Genomic DNA, 22,027 nt, shown 5'->3' with positions numbered 1-22,027 from the left:
CATGATACACCTATGTATTCATGAGTAACCCCCTAAAGCCCTCTCCCTCTTTCCCTATCTTCATTTGTGTCTTTCCCCTCCTCATCTCTAGTCTCTCCCTCTATTTTTCCAATATTCTTTTATTTTTTCCTAAACATCCCCATCTCTCTCCCTCTTTCCTTGTGTTTTTCATCTCTCTCTCTCTCTCTCTCTCTCTCTCTCTCTCTCTCTCTCTCTCTCTCTCTCTCTCTCTCTCTCTCTCTCTCTCTCTCTCTCTCTCTCTCTCTCTCTCTCTCTCTCTCTCTCTCTCTCTCTCTCTCTCTCTCTCTCTCTATGTGATAAGCACAATACACATAAAAATTTAAGAAAATAATAAAATAAATAGCAAACCTCTCCCTCTTCCTCTTTCATTTCTTCCATAACCCTCGAACTAGTTTCAATGCTTTTTTTTGCCACTAATGTGTCACTATCTACCTCTTAATATGCATCACAATCAGGATCAATATATGAGTTGCAAAAAGCATCAATATATAAGTTATAATAAGTGTCAATGTATGCATCTATATATTCATTGACATATATAGCAATGCCTATAGAAATACTTGTGGCAATACTGAAAGAAAACATCGCTAGATTGTCGCTATGCTACCATACCCTTGTAGTGAATCGAGTATCTCAAAACTATTAATGGTGCAAAGTATCTCTCTCATGAGTTTAGAATTTTTTGTGAGATATGTGGGATAAAAAGAAAACTCATTGCACCCAGTAATCTTGCATATGAATAGGACGATAAATTAAAGGATGTTGAGTATGTAATCTAGTGTTGGTTCTACTCAAGGATTTTAGGATAAGGCGATTTGATAAACATGTAATCTAATATTATTTTGGATGGGGGCATTCTGGAAGAGGCATGGTTGGGCAAGAAGCCCTCTTATGATCACTTAAGAGTATTTGGCTATAAAACTTATATGCATGTATCAAAAGAAAAGTGCTACCAATTCGAGCCAAATTCACTAAATGCATCTTTTTAGGATATGGATAGAGTGGCAAGATGGGTTATTGCCTTTGGGATCTAGTAGCTAGAAAGGTTATTTGCATTATTTACGTGATGAGAAAAAGATACATAAGCAATCTCTTAAGGAAGTGGAAACAAGAAAGATTACTTTCTAAGATGCACTACCACATAGGGCAAGTGCTAGTGTACCACGTATGTAAAAAAAAGGGCACAAGTAATGCTTTAGCTACTAAGTAGAAAGTAGGAAGATTTATTGAGCAACAAGTTGAGAGCCCTATGGTGCCTCATGTAAAAAGAGTAGAGGCTGAAATTCCTACTGCAAGTTTGTATGTTGTGCCATGCAGATCTACTTGTATCTCCCATCCCCCTAAGACATTTCAACCTAGGTTTTACTGTGTGATATTGATAGATTGTGGGGAGTCATCTTATTATAAAGAGGCCATGCCTCATGATGTTAAGCTGAAGTAGGAGCTAGCTATGCAAGCTAAAATGGATTTCATTATGATGAATCACACTTATACTCAATGTATAGGCACCATATCAATGTTCAAGGAGATGGAATTATTCATGCAAAAAAGTTTCCATGTTGTCTAAAAACGTTGGTATATGCATCTGTACAAATACGTCACTTCTATCGATCTTCAAAGCAACAAAATTATTTGTGCAAAAAATTATCCCCTTATTGCTAAAAACATCGATATATGCATCTCTACAAATCTATTGCTATTTTTATCACTATTTGTGTAGTATTGAGATGCAAATAGACAATTGTAGATTATTTTGTGATGCAAATAGTGACAGTTTCAAAGAAAACCAAATTGGATGGTAGGGCATGTAGCCCTACCACCCTTCTGACCACATGGACTAGATAATGTTCCAAAATTCATTTACAAATTGAATCTATTATCAAAAACATACATTTGGTAGGAAGAATGAGTCCATTGATTTAATTTTCAAACAAATATAATATCATGATGAAATTCCATAAAACCACATAGACTAATAGAGATGAGGAATCATAACAAATATATATATATATATATATATATATATATATATATATATATATATATATATATATATATATATATATATATATATATCCATAAATATCACTAAATATGCAAGTCTCGTACAATGAAGGAGAAATGTGTCTAAAGAAAGCTACATAGAGATGTAGCAAATCTAGGGGTGTTAAGTGTCCACTCGACTTACGTAAGGGGAAGATTGCATGAGTACCTCTGCACCATGCACCTGAGCCATACTATCTAGAACTAGGATGGGAGCAAGAACTAGCAATCAACCATGGGGTCATAAAATCTATATGGACATAGCACCCCCCCCCCCCCCAAACCACCCCTAAGTCATGGAGGAGAGGAAGTTTGCAGCACCCCAAGGCATCCACACTACCTCCACTAGTTGAGCAAGGTGTCTCTAAGCCACCTCCCTTCACAGGGGCCAACCTAAAGTATTGACTTTGCTTGTTGGAGATTGATATGTCGTAGCATGCTAAGGCAGAATACGTAGAATGCCTAGACATCAATCAAGACAGCTCCTAGTCTACCATGTTTCCAAAGTGCACTATCTCATTTGGACACATATGCATGAAGATCTCGTACAGCTCCCCGTTGTGTACTGTGGTGGCTGATCTTGCTCTCTAGACAATCTATAGTAACCTACATAGCCAAAAATTGATATTAACGAATTCAATATAAGGGTGAAAGTGAAGTGTGATAGCATATACTAATAAATAAGTACATAAGTTTAAAAATATATAAAGTATAAACATAAGTAAATAGTTAACAAATTTGACAACAAATGAATGTAAATACGACTGATCCTAAGGCTCCATGACAAGCTCTTGGCATAGCTCGAAAGGTATATGCATAGGTTCCCACAAAAAGAAGAGTCTACTTCACTCTCAAAGAATTCTAGGACTCGTGTCTCTTACCTTGGATTACCTATGCTTGTCTCCTTCACATGCGGTAAGCCCTCCTCATCCTCCATCCCCTACAATAGTGACTCCTCTACCTACATACTCTCAAAATCCATGCTAGAGATATTGATTTCATCATACACTCAAGCCATCCAAGGTATTGTAGGCACAACATACCACCAATGAGGTTGTTGTGGGTTAGGGTAGAAGATCATCTATTTGGAATCAACTAAGAGCATGCCCCAAAGAAAAAAAAAGCATTTGAGAGTTTTTCATACTATGTAAAAAATTTTAAAAGGCCCATGCACCTGCTCATAGTGATTCAACAAGACAAACATGTCACATGAATCATTTTGTCTTTTCTCGAAATCCACCTCCAAGAATCTAGACAACTCTTGTCGACAGTTGCCTTTGCTCCTTTCAACATCACTTTAAACCATTGTACGTCAAATATGATGGTGAAAAAGCTATGATAATCTACTAAAATAACACTTTGCATCAAGTTGCCAAAATACTCCATCTCATCCAATATAATATTCAGATGTGTGGCCTACCATTGACTCTCTTGCTCAAACTTCTCCATGACACCATAGTCTGTTTTTAAGTGCAATTTGTCAATGCGCTCCTTGAAAATGTCATCAACATGACCATGCTACACTGTAGACTTTATACTGTACACATTGAAACATCTAGGTTAGTTGATGTATAGAATTGCTAGATATAATGACAAAAGCATGTATTTACCTTTGGACTACATTCCCTCAAGAACTTCCACTCCTTCCCAAAGACTTTTTTTCCCATGGTGTGAAGCTATTTTCATGGCATCATACAACCACCTCACAAGTATGAACTGCAACAACCCCTTCATGTCCTTCATATATTGAATAGGCCACTAGCATGTACTATGTCAAAATTCTGATCATGATGCCTCATGTTCCCTTTTGGCATGCTCATACCTACCTAGCCACTTCTCCATGGATACATGGTGCAACACATAAAAATGATTCAATTTCTTCTCCATGGCTTCATCTATCCTCTTCTCTATCCCATTTCCAACTACCATATCTCATGTTAGTCTGTTGTCATCCTTTAGCATCCACAACATCTTGTTATTTGAATCCACCATTAGTAGCTACTCCAAAATATATATCAATGCCTCTGACACTAACCAACCTTCAATCATGCTACTCTCTAGATGAGTTTGTTGTCCCTTGATCATGATCATAGTATATGAACTATCAAAAATGTAATACATTATATGCTATATATTAATGCAAAATAGAAATTATTGGTAGTACTTACTCAAGCCACAAAATAGAAAATATTGGTAGTACTTACTCAAGCCACAAACTATCAAGGTCAGGAAAAACCTTACATATCTTGTGCCAACCATGGGATTTTAGTCTTGTTATAGCTAGTTATCTTTAGAAAATGCAGACCTAAGAGAATGTATCATATCACCAGCATATGAATAGACCTGATAATTTTCTTCACCATATGCTCCTCTTAGAACCCAAGTAGAATGAGGTAGTTGCACATAACCATCAAAGCTTGTTTGTTTACCTATCTCCTTCAAGTCCATCCTTGCCCCAAAGTATCTCTCTTTCCCATGATATGGTCCCACAACAAGCTGCCAACATTCTTGAAAATGTGCATGGGATCCAGCAAATGGTTGATCTGCAAATGGGTCCAATATGGCAACTCATAGAAATCTGAGAACTATTGCATTCCACTTGGAAGTGACTCCTCATGGACCATCTTCTACTTATACTAGCTTTGGGCATTCATTCATGTAGGGGAATCATCCAAGGAAACCTTCTCTCAAATCATGGCCCTCCGGTGAGAATGTGACATGCCTCTAGATATACCATCTTCTTTATCATCCATGACCTTTGAGAGTGTCCTAAAAATGGATGTGCATGGTAAGATCAAGCTTACCACAACATTTATATCTAGTCAACACAAACATAAATGTGCGATGTTAGATACTAGCAATGAGAACAAATGCTCATTTACCTAAGCACTCTCCAAAATCTGAAAATCCATCCATGAATGGCTTGTATATTAGCAGACCACCTCCCAATATACTTGCTTATATCTTCCATAGTAATCCCCTCTTCCCACAATATCTTAAGCTTGTCAACTAATAAATAGAGATAAACATCCATATTCTTGACTTTATAGTGCTTAGGTACGAGCAATCTAAGGATCATGTGTCCTTTCTTTATAGAAAGTCATGGTGGAATGTTATAGTTTACAATCACTACTAGCCACACACTATAAGAAGTTGAGTGGAGTCTGAAAAAATTTATGCCATCCATAGCAAGTCCAAGCCAAATATTCCTAGCCTCTCCTACAAAGTCGGGAAAAGTAGAATCAGTGTGACCCCCTGCTTGCAAGTCTGTTAGTATTCATTGGATTCTATATGTGGACCTATTTTATATATACCATGTTATCAAGGTCACCATTGTTGAGAAATAGACAAATGATGTATGCTCGAGGAAGAGATGTCCTGAATCCCATATGCACAGTGAGGAGAGTGGAACAACCCAACTTCTATAAAGCTTTGTACCTGACTATCACTTTCACATGGAAGGAATACAATATCATGATGCTTTGTACTTTCATTTAATGTATTGTCAGTGTCAGTCCATTACACAAGATTGTCTTTATGAGTACCTTGGAACCTAATTCACTTGTGTAACAATTGGTTTCTCTTTGTCTATGTCAACATGAGCCTTGTCTTCATCTTCCATCCTCCATAGCTCCTTCCATGTTCTAGATCCGCATTTTCCACAACCATGCCTAATATGCAAGATATGTGTGATGGATTCATGATATGAGAAAAAAATATATTAGAACCTATTGAGGGATGGTTTTGCCTTGCATCTTGTGGATACCTATGAGCACCACACTTTGAACATAATTTCATGGACGTGTATTCTCCTCGAAAGAGCACATAGTCATTGACACATGCATGAACACTATTATAATACATGCTCAACTTTTGCAACACTTTTTGTGCATCATCACGAGACTCAAGCATTGTGTTTTTAGATGGCAATATGTGACATTTTAGTAGTTTAAAAAAACCCAACACCTTAAAGAAATCAAAAACATTTCTTATTTATATAGCAAAAACAAAAGAGTACATTATATACCTAAACATCTCGATCATATTTGCATTTCTCTATCTATACTTTTCTTGTATACTCAAGAGCATAAGGAGCATCTTTAATCGATATACCCTGGATCAAATGACTTAGCATCCGCGGGTAGTAATGCATAAATAATCACTTCCATCTGTCAGGCTCCAAGATCTGACAAAGGTCTGGTAGGTCCCCAATATCTTGTCTAGGCAAGGGCACACTAGATGAAGTGCCATCCAACGAGTTTATCTCCTCAAGTTCTCCTTCCATTGTACACTTGCAAAGTCTTCTTGTCAACCACAATAGATCCATTGCTTGGGATATACCATCAAAGCTCTATAGATATCTTTTATACACATTTATTATCATTGAAAATTATTTCAATTAAAGTTTGATTGTAAATCATGATTAGTATACACTTTGCTTACCATTAACTGAGAGTCCAAATTTTCTTGATCAATGATTTTTAACTAAAACTCATCATGGTATCACAAATGGTCTATAGATAAGCAATGTTTTTGTTGAATTGTAGGCTTGAACTGAGTGCAAGGGTATGGGACATGCTAATTGAGATATGTCTCTCAATCTTTAACATCGTGCCTCGCATGAGTGTCTCATTCTTCTATGTAATAGGTGTTGAGATATCGAGCTCCACTCGTGATATGCCAGGGTGACCGTTGTGTATTTATGTCACCGACTTGTCAGTTGCAGACGCGGTTGGTACATCGCCCATGAATAATAGCTACATGATAGCTATCCTTATCTACTCTAGTTCGTGGCTCAGTTAGTATGCCACCTTAGTTAGTTGAGTTTGGTTTGAGACCCATATATAGGGTTCTTCTATTTCTTTGTATGTGAGTTCTTTTTGGCTTACACAACTAAGAAGAGAAAAACTGTTTTCAACCTCCACCCTTGTGTGTATTCCCCCATTGTGCAAGCAAGAAAGCTACAAGTGAGACTCCTTCATTCTCTCCCACAATCTTGACATGGTATCAGAGCCTTGTTCGTGGTAAGGAGCTCAAGAAAGCAAGCCAAGCTCGCGGTGGTCTGGTAAGAGGAGCAGTGTTGCTTTCGTTTTCTGTTTTGGGAGCAGATCTCTGCAGGTAGCACAGCCGAAAATTGCAGGAGTGCATTGTCTCAGGTTGAGACGCCCTTCGCGGTGAAGCAAGAGGGCACTATATGCTGCGGGTAAGGGCTTTAGCCCTTGGCGACCTTGTTTTTTTGATTTGAGGCCATTTCGGGGCCTGTTTTGGAGGCGGAAGTTTTCTGCACGCACTCAGGAAAAGGCCCTGTTTTATGCTGTGCGACCATTGTTCTACAGGTCAGTGAAAAATTATTGTAGAAATTGCATCGTATGCTTGTGCGCAGAGACATTGGGAGTTTCAGAATCATCCTTGGTTCCTGTTTATGCAAAATCGTCACTAGGAAGTGACTGTGTGGTCAAATACCACTTTCGCTAGTTTTGCAGATTTGCCCTTGTGAGGGTGAAGCTGAGTTTTTGCAGTGACAGAATTTTTCGCAGTGTTCTGTAATGGCATCTGATTCTCTTTCACAGATTGTAACTGAAAAGCTTGACAAGAACAACTTCCAAGCATGGACGTTTAGAATGACGAATTTCCTTATGGGAAAAGGATATTGGGAATTTGTTGCAGGAAATGAAGAAGAATCAGTTCTTCCTGATGTTCCCAATCAACAGCCAATGCAGGCATTCAAAGCATGGCATGAGAGAGCCAGGAAAGTTATGTACTGGCTGTCTATCAGCATTTCAGACTCTATGATTGTGCATATTCAGGATGCAAGTACGCCAAAGGAGGCATGGGATACTCTGTCAAAGATGTATAGCACAAATACGCAAGCCAGGAAAATGCAGCTCAAGCAAGAGTTGCACAATGTGCAAAGAGAAAATATGAGCATCAATGACTACCACATGAAGGTGAAGAAGATTGCAGATGCACTTGCTTCCATTGGGTCACCAGTGGAAGATTATGATTTAGTTTCTGTGACCTTGAATGGTCTAGAAAAGGATTATGCACAGTTTCGGACATCCATTTCCGTCCGTGAAATATTTCCTGATTTTGAGGAGTTGATTGCTCTTCTAATTTCTGAGGAGCAGAGAAATGGTAGTGCATCTTCTTCAGGAGGAACTTCAAAAGAAACTGTCTTCTACTCAAATGCTGGAAGAGGTAGAGGCAGAGGTAGAGGAGGCCGATTTGGAGGCCGTGGTAGAAATCAGAATATGCAGCAAACTCAAGAAAACCGGTCCTATGGAGGAGGATGTGGTAACTCTAGAGGCAGGGGGAGCCAAAGAGGTCGTGGTGGATGGCAAAGAGACCAAAATGCAAACAGTAATGTTGAATGCTACTATTGTGGTAAAATGGGTCATATGGCTAAAGACTGCTACAAAAAGCAGAATGATATCATGAATGGAAAACTGCAACAAGGAAATTATGCATCTTCTAGTAGACAGGGTGATGACAGAAATGAGCATTTGTTTATGGTGCAGCACATGAACAATTATGTGACAAGTGCAAAAGAAAGCAACGATGTATGGTATGTTGACTCAGGTGCGTCAAACCACATGACAGGTCATGCAGAATGGATGGAGGATGCAAGGAAAATGGAAAAACCAGGATTTGTGGAGACTGGTGATGATACTGCACATCCGATTGTGCAGATTGGAAAAATTCCTTTGTCTATGCAGGATGGGAAAAAGAAATACCTATCCGATGTATTTCATGTCCCGAATATCACCAAGAATCTGGTTTCTGTTGGTCAAATGGTTGAACAGGGCTTGCAGGTCAGATTTAATCCTCATGGATGCTTTGTTGAGGATATGAAAAATAAAGGTCGCTTGATAGCAAAAGGAAAGAAGAAGGGCAGAATGTTTACGTTGGATGCAGACATGTCTGAATTGAGTGCAGCAATGTTTGCACATGGGACCGGTGTAGTTGCAGATATTGATATCTGGCATAAACGCATTGGTCATGTTAATGTACAGCGACTTAAATCAATGCAGGCCCAAAATATTGTTGCAGGATTGCCTAAATTCAAGGTTGCAGAAATGCATAAGGTATGTGAAGCCTGTCAGTTTGGAAAACAGGCAAGGAAACCATTTCCTAGACATGTTCAAGAGAGTAAGAAGCCATTGGAATTAATCCACTCTGATGTGTGGACAACTAAAGCTGCATCTCTTGGAGGCTGTCATTATTTTGTCAGTTTTATTGATGACTATAGCAGAAAAGTTTGGGTGTATTTTATGAAAAAGAAAAGTGAAGTTTTTGGGCATTTCAAAACTCTTAAAGCTATGGTTGAAAAAGAAACAGGCCTGCAAATAAAATGTCTAAGGTCACATGGAGGGGGAGAGTACCTCTCAAATGAGTTTGCAAGGTTCTTGCAGGAGCATGGCATAAAGAAGCAATATTCATGCAGTCATACCCCACAGCAAAATGGAATTGTAGAAAGAAAAAACAGACATATTGGAGAGGTGTCTCGTGCCATGCTCAATGAAAAAGACCTACCAGATTTTTATTGGGCTGAAGCAGTTGCTACAGCAGTCTACATAATGAACAGGACTCCCACTGCAGCAATACATGGAATGACTCCAGAGGAGAGGTATACTGGTAGAAAACCAGATATTTCTCATTTGAAAATTTTTGGTTGCATTGCCTATGTACATGTGCCAGATGAGTTGAGATCCAAGTTGGATCCAAAAGTTGAGAAGTGCAACTTTATTGGTTACTCTCTGCAGCAAAAAGGGTATAGATGCTTTAACCCTTCTACTCGTAAGTTTACAGTGAGTAGAGATGTTGTTTTTGATGAGATGAGTAGTTGGTATAAACCAGTAAATGTGATTGATGATGTAGATGCACAAAATGGTAATGCTGCACAGAATTCACAGCAGCAGTCACAAAATATTAGTGGACCTGGAGCGTCCTCTAGCAGTCATTCACATTCTTCGCCATGGACAGGCAGATTGAGATCAGGAGAATCTTCTCAAAGTAATGCAGATAGTGATATGCAGGTATCACGAAAAGGAAAAGAGAAGGTTGATCAGCCCATGTTTGATGTGAATGCAGGTCACTCTTATGTGGATGGTGAATCCAGTGGCTCAGAAGAGAGCATTGATGATGAGTTGGGTATTCCTTCTATTGTTACACCTGGAGTAAGGAAGACCAGGGATGTTTTGAGAGCACCTGGGAGTGAACCCACTTTGCGCAGGTCTACCAGAGTTAGGTATCCTGTGGATAGGCTGAAATATGATGGATTTACAGCCATTCACTATGCATATATGGTCAAGGTGATACAGGAACCAGAACCCACTTCTTTTGAGCAAGCCATGGGAAAAGAAAAATGGGAGAAAGCCATGGATGAAGAAATGGATGCCTTGGAAGCAAATGCTACATGGGAATTGGTACCTTTGCCTAAAGGTAAGAATGCAATTGGTTGTAAGTGGGTTTATAAGGTGAAGCACAATGCAGATGGTTCTGTGAACAGATACAAGGCAAGATTAGTAGTCAAGGGGTATGCACAAACATATGGCATTGACTATGAAGAAACATTCAGTCCGGTTGCAAGGATGGCAACCGTAAGAGCAGTCATTGCTATGGCTGCATCAAAGGGATGGTCTTTACATCAGATGGATGTAAAGAATGCCTTCTTGCATGGTGATTTGCAAGAAGAGGTCTATATGGAGCAGCCACCAGGTTATGTGCATGCTGTTCATCCTGAGTTTGTTTGCAGGTTGAAGAAAGCTTTGTATGGCTTGAAGCAAGCACCTAGAGCATGGTCTGACAAGATAGGACAGTATCTTGTCACTATTGGCTTTCAGATTTCCAAGGCAGATTTCTCACTTTATGTGAGAAAAACAGAGAAAGGTATTATGCTGCTTGTCATTTATGTTGATGATTTGATTATGACAGGTGACAGTGATGAAGATATCCTTCATGTGAAAATGCTATTGAAGCAAAAGTTTGAGATGAAGGATTTGGGAGAGCTGCGTTATTTCTTGGTCATTGAGGTGATTAGATCACCAAGTGGGATACAGCTCTTGCAGAGGCAGTATGGATTGGACATGCTGTCCAAATATGGAATGACAGGCTGTAAGCCTATTTTAGTTCCTTTGGAGCAGAATGTGAAGCTGAGCGCAGATGCAGGTGAGCTTCTGGAAGACCCTACTATGTACAGACGCATAGTAGGAAGCTTGATTTATATGACTATTACCAGGCCAGATTTGAGCTATGCAGTTGGATTGGTAAGTCAGTTTATGCAGGCTCCAAGGAAATCGCATTTGGATGCGGCTAGACTCATACTCAGGTATGTGAAGTCCACATTGCAGTATGGACTATTTTATGAGACTGGGGTTCAGATACAGCTGCATGGATACACTGATGCTGATTGGGCTGGTAGTATTTCTGATAGACGATCTACCAGTGGATATGTGTTCTCTTTTGGGAGTGCTGCAGTCACTTGGAGTAGCAAGAAACAGCCTACAGTTGCCTTGTCGAGCACAAAGGCTGAGTATAGGGGTGCAGCAATGGCTGCATGTGAGGTAGCTTGGTTGCATAAGCTACTTTATGATATGCATCAGTCTACAGATGGGCCAGTTGTCATTTATTGTGACAACATGAGTAGTATACACTTGGCAAATAACCCAGTCTATCATGCTAAAACAAAGCACATTGAGGTGCATTATCACTATGTGCGGGAGAGGGTTTTACTAGGTCTTATTGATCTAGTTTATGTCAGCACAGAGGATCAGATAGCTGACATATTTACGAAGGCATTGGGCGCAGAGAAGCTGCGCAAGTTCAGAGACCTGCTTGGTGTGCAGGAATTGGGATTGAGCTCGAGGGGGAGTGTTGAGATATCGAGCTCCACTCGTGATACGCCAGGGTGACCGTTGTGTATTTATGTCACCGACTTGTCAGTTGCAGACGTGGTTGGTACACCGCCCATGAATAATAGCTACATGATAGCTATCCTTATCTACTCTAGTTCGTGGCTCAGTTAGTATGCCACCTTAGTTAGTTGAGTTTGGTTTGGGACCCATATATAGGGTTCTTCTATTTCTTTGTATGTGAGTTCTTTTTGGCTTACACAACTAAGAAGAGAAAAATTGTTTTCAGCCTCCACCCTTGTGTGTATTCCCCCATTATGCAAGCAAGAAAGCTACAAGTGAGACTCCTTCCTTCTCTCCCACAATCTTGACAATAGGCAATACATTTCTCCCTCTCAATTAATTCTTCCCTTTCTCTCTCTACTTTTCTCTCTCTCTCTCTATCCCCCTCCCCTCTCTACCTATCTCTCTCTCTCTATTTCTCTTTAGTTCTCTCTCTACATCTCCACCTCCCTCTCTCTCTCTCTCTCTCTCTCTCTCTCTCTCTCTCTCTCTCTCTCTCTCTCTCTCTCTCTCTCTCTCTCTCTCTCTCTCTCTCTCTCTCTCTCTCTCTCTCTCTCTCTCTCTCTCTCTCTCTATCTCTATCTCTATCCCTTTTTCTATTTTTATCTCAAATCTCTATCTCTCTATTTTTAATGCTTCCTCCCTCTCTCTATTTCTCTTTCCCTCCCTCTCTCTCTCTCTCTCTCTCTCTCTCTCTATTCCCCTCCTATCCTCTCTCTCTATCTCTATCCCTTTCCCTCTCCCTCTCTCTATTTCTCTTTCTTTATCTTTGTCTCTATCTCTATCTCTATCTCTATCTCTATCTCTATCTCTACCTCCCACTCTTTCTTTTCCCTCCCTCTCTCTATTTTATTTCTCTTTATTTTCCCTCGTTTTCTTTATTTTCCTCTCTCTCCCTCTCTATCTCTATCCCTTTCCCTCTCCCTCTCCCTCTCTCTATTTCTCTCTCCCTATCTCTCTATACCTCTCCCTTTCCCTCTTCCTCTATCTCTCTCCCTCTCTCTATTTCTATCTCCCTATCTCCATTTATCTCTCTCTCCCTCCCTCCTTCTCTATCTCTATTTCCTCTCTATCTCTTTTTTTATCTCCCTCTCCAATTATATTTATATTTATATATATATATATTTATATATATGTGTGTGTGTGTGTGTGTGTGTGTGTGTATTCCCCCTTTTCTTTATTTCTCTCTTTCTCTCTCCCTCTCTCTATATCTCTTTCTCTCTCTCTCTATTCTCCCCTCTTTTCTTTATATATCTCTCCCCCTTTCTCTCTCCCTATTTCTTCCTCTCTATCTCTTGTTCTCTCCCTCTCTCTACTTTTCTCTCCCTCTCTCTACTTTTCTCTCCCTCTTTCCATCTCTCTCTCTCTCTCTCTCTCTCTCTCTCTCTCTCTCTCTCTCTCTCTCTCTCTCTCTCTCTCTCTCTCTCTCTCTCTCTCTCTCTCTCTCTCTCCATTTGTATCTATCCCTTCCTAGCCTCTCTCTATTTCTCTCTACCTCCCTCTCTTTATTTCTCTCTCTCCCTTGCCCTCCCTCTCTAGATACTTGCATCCCAATGGTAGATTCCTCAAAGGTATCAATTGCAACCATTAGGGGAAAAATGGCACCCTTAGTCTCTTAAGCTTAGGGAATGAGGCATGAGCTGGTAACATTGATATGGTATCTTAAGGAAACTCCCATGATGTTGCCAGCATGAGAGTGCCTCATCCTCTTGTACACTAAATCTCCACCTCATGGAGGAAGATAAACTCTATTGGGTTGACAAAGGTCTCATCCAAGTTGGACATTTTTGCATCTACATCCTCACTCTCATCCACCTTGTCTTGAGCTATGGTGTAAACTTGGGCCATTCTTTGAAGGGAGGATCCCTCAAAGAATCCCTCCCATCACCACTATCAGTGGCCTCTACAAACGAACCCTCAGGGGGAGAAGGAGTATGGCAAGCCCTTTTACTATGTGAGAGGAATTAGTGACCAAATGTGTTAATCCCAAGTGCCTTGGCCTCTTAGATGGTAAGTTTCTTGTAGAAGGTAGGAGTTTCGTTCTTCATAAACCTAGAGAGATTCTTTTCAAAGGTTTCATATTATTTGATATACCTCTAGAGGTTAGTAGGAATACAATAATATTGGGATTCCTTGAAAGATACCATATACTCTTGAAAGTAGATGTTCATCTATTCAATAGGCCCTTTGAGACTAGCCCCATACTAAACTATTTTATCATAGAAAGAGATGCAAGGGTAAATTATTTGTAAGATGTCTTTATTTATGATCTTTGAACTTTTTCCTCTCTAAAAAATCCATGAAATGGCTCAGTTGTGGGAGTCCATACTTTCATGCTATGTAAGAGAAGGGGTTTAGGGCAAGGGGTCATGAGGTGAGAGAGAGGCAAAAAGCAAGCTATGAAAATTTAGAATGAGAGAATCATGGACTTATATGTATAGGATCTAAGATAAAAACATTAAAATTTTTAAAAATTAAACAATTGGCATGCGTCCATTAAAAAACTAAAATTTAAAAAAGAGGAATATTTACAAACAAAACAAAAAGTAGTATAATAGAGAAACATAATATATCATTCTTTAGTTTTAATTCCATCTTCAAATTGTACATGGATCTCAACTCCATGTAAAGTGTTAAATGCCACGAGGGTCTTCTCTATTCTTTTTCCACCTCGAAAAAATAAAAACTCTCATGCAAGCATTAAAACATAGTAGATCATAGAAAAACTCAAACAAATATACCTTTCTACTTCCAACTTGAAAGCTAAAACAATATGTATCCACACTTCCCATCAGTGTTGGAAGTTCACACACATTTAAAAAGTTTTGAAACTTTTTCATCGAGACTTTCTCCACCAACCCATTTGATATACAAATTTCAATGTCCAAAGTGGGTCCCCATCTTTATTTTACTCTAAGGGGATCCAATTCCTCACTTTTTTAATCCATAATTGATCAGGGAAGCACATATACAATGAAGTATGTCCAATCAAGTACCAAAATGTATTGCTATTGCTAGGCAACCTACATGAGTACACAACATCACCTCCATGCATACCATCCACCTTATTCCAACCTTCTCCAAAAATAGTTGTAAGGAATGTTTTACATATACCTTTGCAAATGAACATAGAAAGACAATGATGTGGATTAGTAGCTTGAAAATATCATGAAAACGTGATTTAGTAAAAACCAAGAAAGGCCTAGAGATCTTGAAGATTTGGAGAAATTCATAGAGCTATGAATATCTTTTAACAATCCTACATTGGCAAACCAAGTAAGGCCTAGAGATCTTGAAGATTTGGATAACTTCACAAAGCTATGAATATCTTTTAACAATCCTTCATTGACCCACAGACTAAGGATCGGCCACTCAATGGAGTCAAATAGCATGCAAGGAAGAAATTCAAGAATGCCATATGGATTTAGTGATATATGCACCAAATATTTATACTCATTAAGATAAAACCTTCAAAGTTGAGAAGGCTTTGTAAATACTTTCCAACCATCAAGTTTTTGCTTCCATCAACATGCAAAGATTCATACATTCTAGCTAGGCTCCTCAAGAATTATTCCTCTATTATATTTAATGGAAAAACATATATAATGAGAGAATATATATATACAAGTAGATGAAATGCATGACTTAAAGAAACTAAATCGAAAAAACAAAGAATACCATAGAGACTTACAATTAGAGGGAATATATGACACATATCATGGGGGCAAGCTTTAAATACTTTGTAGTCTAAACATGTTCTACTATGGCAACTAGACTTGCATCTCAAACCTCCTTAAGCCTAAGTAATCTACCTTTCCAATGATTCTTCAATAAATCATGATGTCTACTTGATGACACCCTTTTTTTCTTGGTTGCATGTACATCTATAAATATTTCTTGAACATTGCTTTTATCCATATACATGCTTGTCCTTTGTATTATGAATACAGGTAGCCTTGACAAAATCTTGAGGAGATCAATGGTGGCTTGTAGATGCCATTAGAATGATTTAGCAAGAAGAAACTTATAGTTCTTTTGGAAGAAGACAGGGAGCTAACCCCAAGAACGGGAGGAATGGTGCCTATTGAGTACCAATTAATAGTGATGCCTTTATGGCTATGGCTATGCTATGGAATGGAGGAGTCAATAGATTTGATGGATGGATTTGTGGAATGGAGAGGGGAAGTTCCAAATAAATAAGTGATTCTCATAGAAATAGGAAAATTTTCTTTTCTTTTTTACTATAGCCAACACTAAATGAGGTTTTTGAGGAAAAAGGGGCCTTTTAGAAGAGGAGATAAAGAAATCAATTATTTCCCCCTTTTGGACGTTGTGTGAGATCCACCTAGTATGAAAGCCATCTTATTAGAGGTAAAATTTGGTGGGAAGGGGGGGAGTTGATGTAGGGGGAGAAGCCTATATGCAGTGGACCCAAGAGGAAAAGGGTAGAGAATAAAATGTGTGCACCAACCTCTCTCCCATTGGTCCACCTCAATTCTCTTGTCATTAGGAGAGCCATTAGCTACTAAGCTAAAGGACCCCTTTTAGTCCATATTTTTCCTAATGCTTCAATCCATGGTACAAATTCTAGAGTATGGTGTGGTTGCATGGGCAATATTTTTTAGTAGACTTCATCTATAAATTATGGTTGACAACAGATTGTAGCATCATGGCAAAGTTTGAGCAAGAAACTCAACAGCAAGCCACAAATATGAACATTGTAGTACAAGACATAGAGTACTTTGGCACCTTGAAGAGTGTGATTTAAATGGACTATCATAGCTTTTCCATGATCACATTTAATATGTGCAATGATTTAAAGTTGAACTGGAAGGAGTGGGGGCCACTATTCAATGAGGACCATCTAGATCCTTAGAGACAATGATTTAATATGTGCAATGATTTAAAGTTGAATTGGAAGGAGTGGGGACCACTATTCAATGAGGACCATCTAGATCCTTAGAGACATATTCTGAGAAAAAGTGGAATGATTTGTCAGACACATCTATCTTGTTGAGACACTATGGGCATATGTGAGTCCCTTTTTTAAAAGTGATTTTGAAGGTTTAAAATGACTTTTTAGTGATGATCAATTCTTGACTATTCCATAAACATGATCTTCTACCCTAACTTATAGCAACTTTGTTGGTTGTATATTGTCCTTATAACACCTCTGATAGCTTGAGTGTATGATGAGAGCAATATCCCTAACATGGGGGAGAAGTGCATACATGGGGGAGAAGTGTATACAACAAGTAGAGGAGGAAGGGTTACAAAGTAGGGGGAGTAAGTGCATGTAACAAGTAAAGAAGAAAGGGTTACAAAGATTGGAGGACAAGAAGGGCTTACAATAAGTGATGGAGACAAGCTCACAAAGTTTGGCACAACAAGTGGAAGAGATGGTGTGCAAAAATTCTTTGAGAATGAAGTAGACTCCCCTTGTTGTGGAGACCTTTACATAGGTCTTCTAGTATACTCGAAGTTATGCTAGGATGAACTTATGGAGCCATGTATGATCTTGTATTTACAAGAGCTTATTGTTATAGTTGTTGATATCTCACTTATGTTAGTACTTCAAACATGTTTTTATATTTTGTGCAAGCCTATAAACTTGATTTTTATTTTATTTCTCTTTCACTGCACATTGGATTAATTGATAATTCTTTTTATTTTTGTAAGTCATCACACTTGACTTTGAGGGCATCATGAACCAGTGGTATACAGATGAGGATCTCAATGAGATTTTTACATATATGTCTCCCAACTAGATGGCCCATTTCAGAGATAGAGTAGATGTTGAGTTGTCCTATTCAAGTTCTTCATGTTCTATCTCAATAAACTTAGGAATGTTGATCTTCAGCAAGCATAGCTAATGCTCTAGGCTAGCTATAAACAATGCCTGAAGCACACCTCACTCTACTAGTACAGCTGGTGACTCTGGTGGGTACTATGGAGACACAGATACTGTGACTCCTCGTCCTACCAGTACTCCTCAATCTTCTATATGTGGCTCTTGAGGGGTGCTATGGAGATATGGATGCTATTATTCCATGGCCTCTTGGTACTCCTCACTCTCATCGGGGTGTCAAGTATGGTAGCTCTAATGGATGTTGTTGAGACACAAATGCTATGAACCACTATCATCTTCACAATCAAGTGGAGTAGCAACGCCCACATTGACCACACCCAAAGATACTACCTCTCTTAAAATGCTTGGATTTTGTCAACTATCTACAAGTGTCATTCTTGTGAATACAACTCCTACACATGGTTCCCTTAACGTACTTCACAAGGTACTCTTAGTGGGAGAGAACCCATGCTAGAGTTTGCCCGCTACACTACTTCTACTTGGTAGACATGGTTACCAATATTGTCTTGATAAACGATAAGTGGGAAAGGCTCATATCACATATATATGACTCTTGCCAACTAGCACCTCTACACAATTCCTTAGATAAATGGAATCATGTACTAGAGAATAGAAAGAATTATGTAATAAGAGCCTTGCAAAATGAGTTCTTATACCATCTTCTACTTATCTATTCTCCACTAGACTGATGATTGAGCAGATGTGATTATTTAGTCCCCTAAATGGTCTAATGGATACAAGGTAGTAAAGAATAATAAGGGGAAGCCTAAGTGGTTGGACAAGAAGGAGTAGAGGAGGATTAGGGAGCAGCTCACTTCCTCTCCACAGAGAAGGTCATAGTAGAGAGAAACAATGAGGGTACGATTGGAGGCAAGAGCCTTAAGTCACTTTGATAGCTGTAACTACATATCCTACTTGGAGAATTTGTAAGTTCTCTAGCTTTATTTTTAAATAATTACTCTTTTTTGTGTTCTGTATAGTACTAACATATGATTATAACAATTCTAGTTCATGTTATTTGGTACAACATTCCATCACAAGTCAAGATCCCACTAGGTGGGCTAGAAAAATATATGGAGAAAAGCATGGCCTAAATGCCCTCATTGATAAGCTCTATGAATGTGGTTGTCCAATATGACATCAATATAAGATCTCTCCTCATAGTAGGCATAAAACCAATTATAATGTGGGGTCACATGAAAGGAAGCCCTTGAATCAAGTAACCATGACACTGAGAGAATGAGGATTGACCACATCAGTCAATTGTGTGGCACCATGTGAAGAACTAGCCAACATGTAATTATCATAATAATAGTACTCCAATTCATTAATATCCTTAAACTTGATATAGTGGATTTAGTTATGCACTGATCATATAATGATTTAGCATTATCATTCTTTTTCCATTTGCCTTTATTATACCTATCCTAGCACATCTTATGGCACTGTGACTATATATATCCCTGCAACCCACAATAATGGCATGTAAGTGAGGGTTTAGGACTATGGTATTTACTACATGATAATTATAGTTGCCTCTAGCATCATTTCTTCCTCAAACTATGAGAACATAAGAGACATATGCTACATCAATGTTCTTATTGTTAACCTCTTGGGTGAGTAAAGCTCTCTCTAAATCTAAGCATTTAAATCCATCCTCAAGAGTATTACTATTGATGGCAGTACAAAATGGATCCCATGACTTAAAAAGAGTGACGAGCAATAATACAGACTTAATATTATCATCAAAGATAATCTTCTATGACAATGTAAGCTAGTTGCAATAGATTGAAACACATTCAAATGAGTAAACATAGGAGTGCCTTCATCAAAGGTCCACAAGCTTCTTAAGCCAATACAATTGTGAAGCCAAGCTTCAAATAAATATCACATATCTTTTTGCATAACTATAATGCACCACCAATAGTCTCAATGACATTAAGATAAACTTGATAAGACAAAGAGAAAATGATCGTGGACTTGCATACCTCATCAAGCTCCTCCCAAATATCAACATCAAAGCTTTCTCGCTTTATGTATTTTCATTTCAACGGCCTATTCTACTTATTTTGGACCCAAGACTAGCCAAATCTATGTCTTTGAGTAGTTAAGGTTTTTGCCATTCAACTTGTCAATGTTAAAGATAGCTCTATCCCCAAAATCATTAAAAGCACTGACCATAATGGCTGCAAAATAAACAGTGCATGGAACGATGTAATTTCAAATAGCCCCAAAATCGAGCCAAAAGTGTATGCAAAAGGAAAACTACAAGGCAGCGTACTATTGTCCACAAAATAGAAGCTCTAAACTACCCAAAACAAGTATCTACCCTCAAGAAAAGAGTTGAAAGACAAATTATAGCAATGATGTCCCCATCAAATTGCAATAAATGAGAAGTCAACTATAGGTAAATATCCAAGATAAAATGCTTCCACTGCCAAGGAAGTCCAGATAGTAGTAAGGCTTACAATGTAGGTAAAGTGACTAATAAAGAGCATACAACTCCAAGTACCAAATACTATCATAGAACCAAAAGGTTCAGATATATAGATGCATCAAAAACCAAGGGGTAACCAAGTACATAAGCTAAGTATGCATAAGAGATATCCAAGCAACAATGAGATCTACCAAGTTGCAATGAACTCACTGCTCCATGAAGAATGAAACTCAGTATATAACAAAGCATGTATATATGACTGGCAATCTATCTAATAGTAGCAAGTACCAAGTAACCAAAAATCAAATGAAGATTAGCCCATAGTGATTAATAACTACAAAGACAATGTCTACAATAAATGCAAAGACAAGATTAGTCCATAATAATCAATCATTGCAACTACAATGTTTACATAAACTAGTGAACATATATAAGAGATCCCATGGTCTCTAAAGGCCAAGATCTACAATGAAATCTAAAACTACTCCCACTGAAAGCAAATCGGAATATCCAAGAGTAAAGAAAGCTCAATACATATATTTCATAATATCTAAAATTTCAAAGATGCCATGTATTACATCCAGGAGCATATAAATTACATAAGCATCCAGGCCCATAAATAATAGATCAATGACCATGCAACATTTGCTACATATGAATTTAAAAGTCCTAAAAATGAAATCTCAAAGCTCAAAGAGGAGCATATCCAACATGACTAGCAGTGGCAAGCACTCTAAAACTATCAGCAAATTGACCCATGAAGCCAAAAGTCGTCAATTATTAATTTGACTATCAATTGTTGATTGGAAAACTATTGATTAATAACTCATTGATCATCAATCTCACCAACTCTTCAACCGATTAATAGTCAACTCATAAATTTGCCAATTGTCTACTCCTCAATCAGTAGCTTGTTTATTGACAACTTCTAAAGAACTCATTGATTATCAATTTGTTAAGCATCAACTCATTCATTTTCAATCAATCAATTGTCAACTCAATAATCTACAATCATCAACAACTTATCAACTCCTCAACATCTATCCTAAAAGCTTGAACTATCAATTCTAACTCATCAATTACAACTCATCAAACTAAACTTGTCAAATCAAAGCTATCAATCACAATATGTCAAACCAAACTTATCAGATGAAGCTCATCAATCCTAACTCTCCAAACCCAACTTTTCAATCACAATTCATCCAAGCCAACTAGTCAATCAACAACTCTTGATGTGAACCTATCAGTCCAAAACTTGTCACTTGGGGAAAACCTGTCAAACCATTAATCATGAACTCAGCAACTCGTTGCCCATGGGGAAAAATTGATCAATTGATGGATGCACATCAATTCATCAACCGAGAGATGCAAAATCATTGGCATGTCAAAACTTGTTTGTTTATTAACTTTTCAATGCATAGGTGGGGAAAATCCACTTGGGTTTGGAAATTGCAATGTTATGAGGTTTTGCAAAAGGTTATTGAAAGGTTTGGTGTGTGCAATTTGAAAAAGAACTTGAAATTGGCTATTGCCAATAAAATCATAAATTGTTTTCGAAAAAAGTATATAACCTATTTAAGCACAAGCACACTATTGAGAAAACTAGAATGGCATCATTTAGATTGCTTGGAAAAGTATAAAAAGCCTATTTGAGCACAAGACATGGTTAGGAACAAAATTTTTATTAAAGTAAATGCAAATCCTACAGCAACTGGGCTACAAACTAGGAATAAACCTCAACAA

Source organism: Lygodium microphyllum, chromosome 15 (assembly GCF_053477565.2).
Source record: "Lygodium microphyllum isolate KBCC chromosome 15, Lygodium_microphyllum_v1.1.10, whole genome shotgun sequence".
In the NCBI taxonomy this organism is placed as follows: domain Eukaryota; kingdom Viridiplantae; phylum Streptophyta; class Polypodiopsida; order Schizaeales; family Lygodiaceae; genus Lygodium; species Lygodium microphyllum.
Note: the sequence above shows the minus strand (reverse complement) of the source record.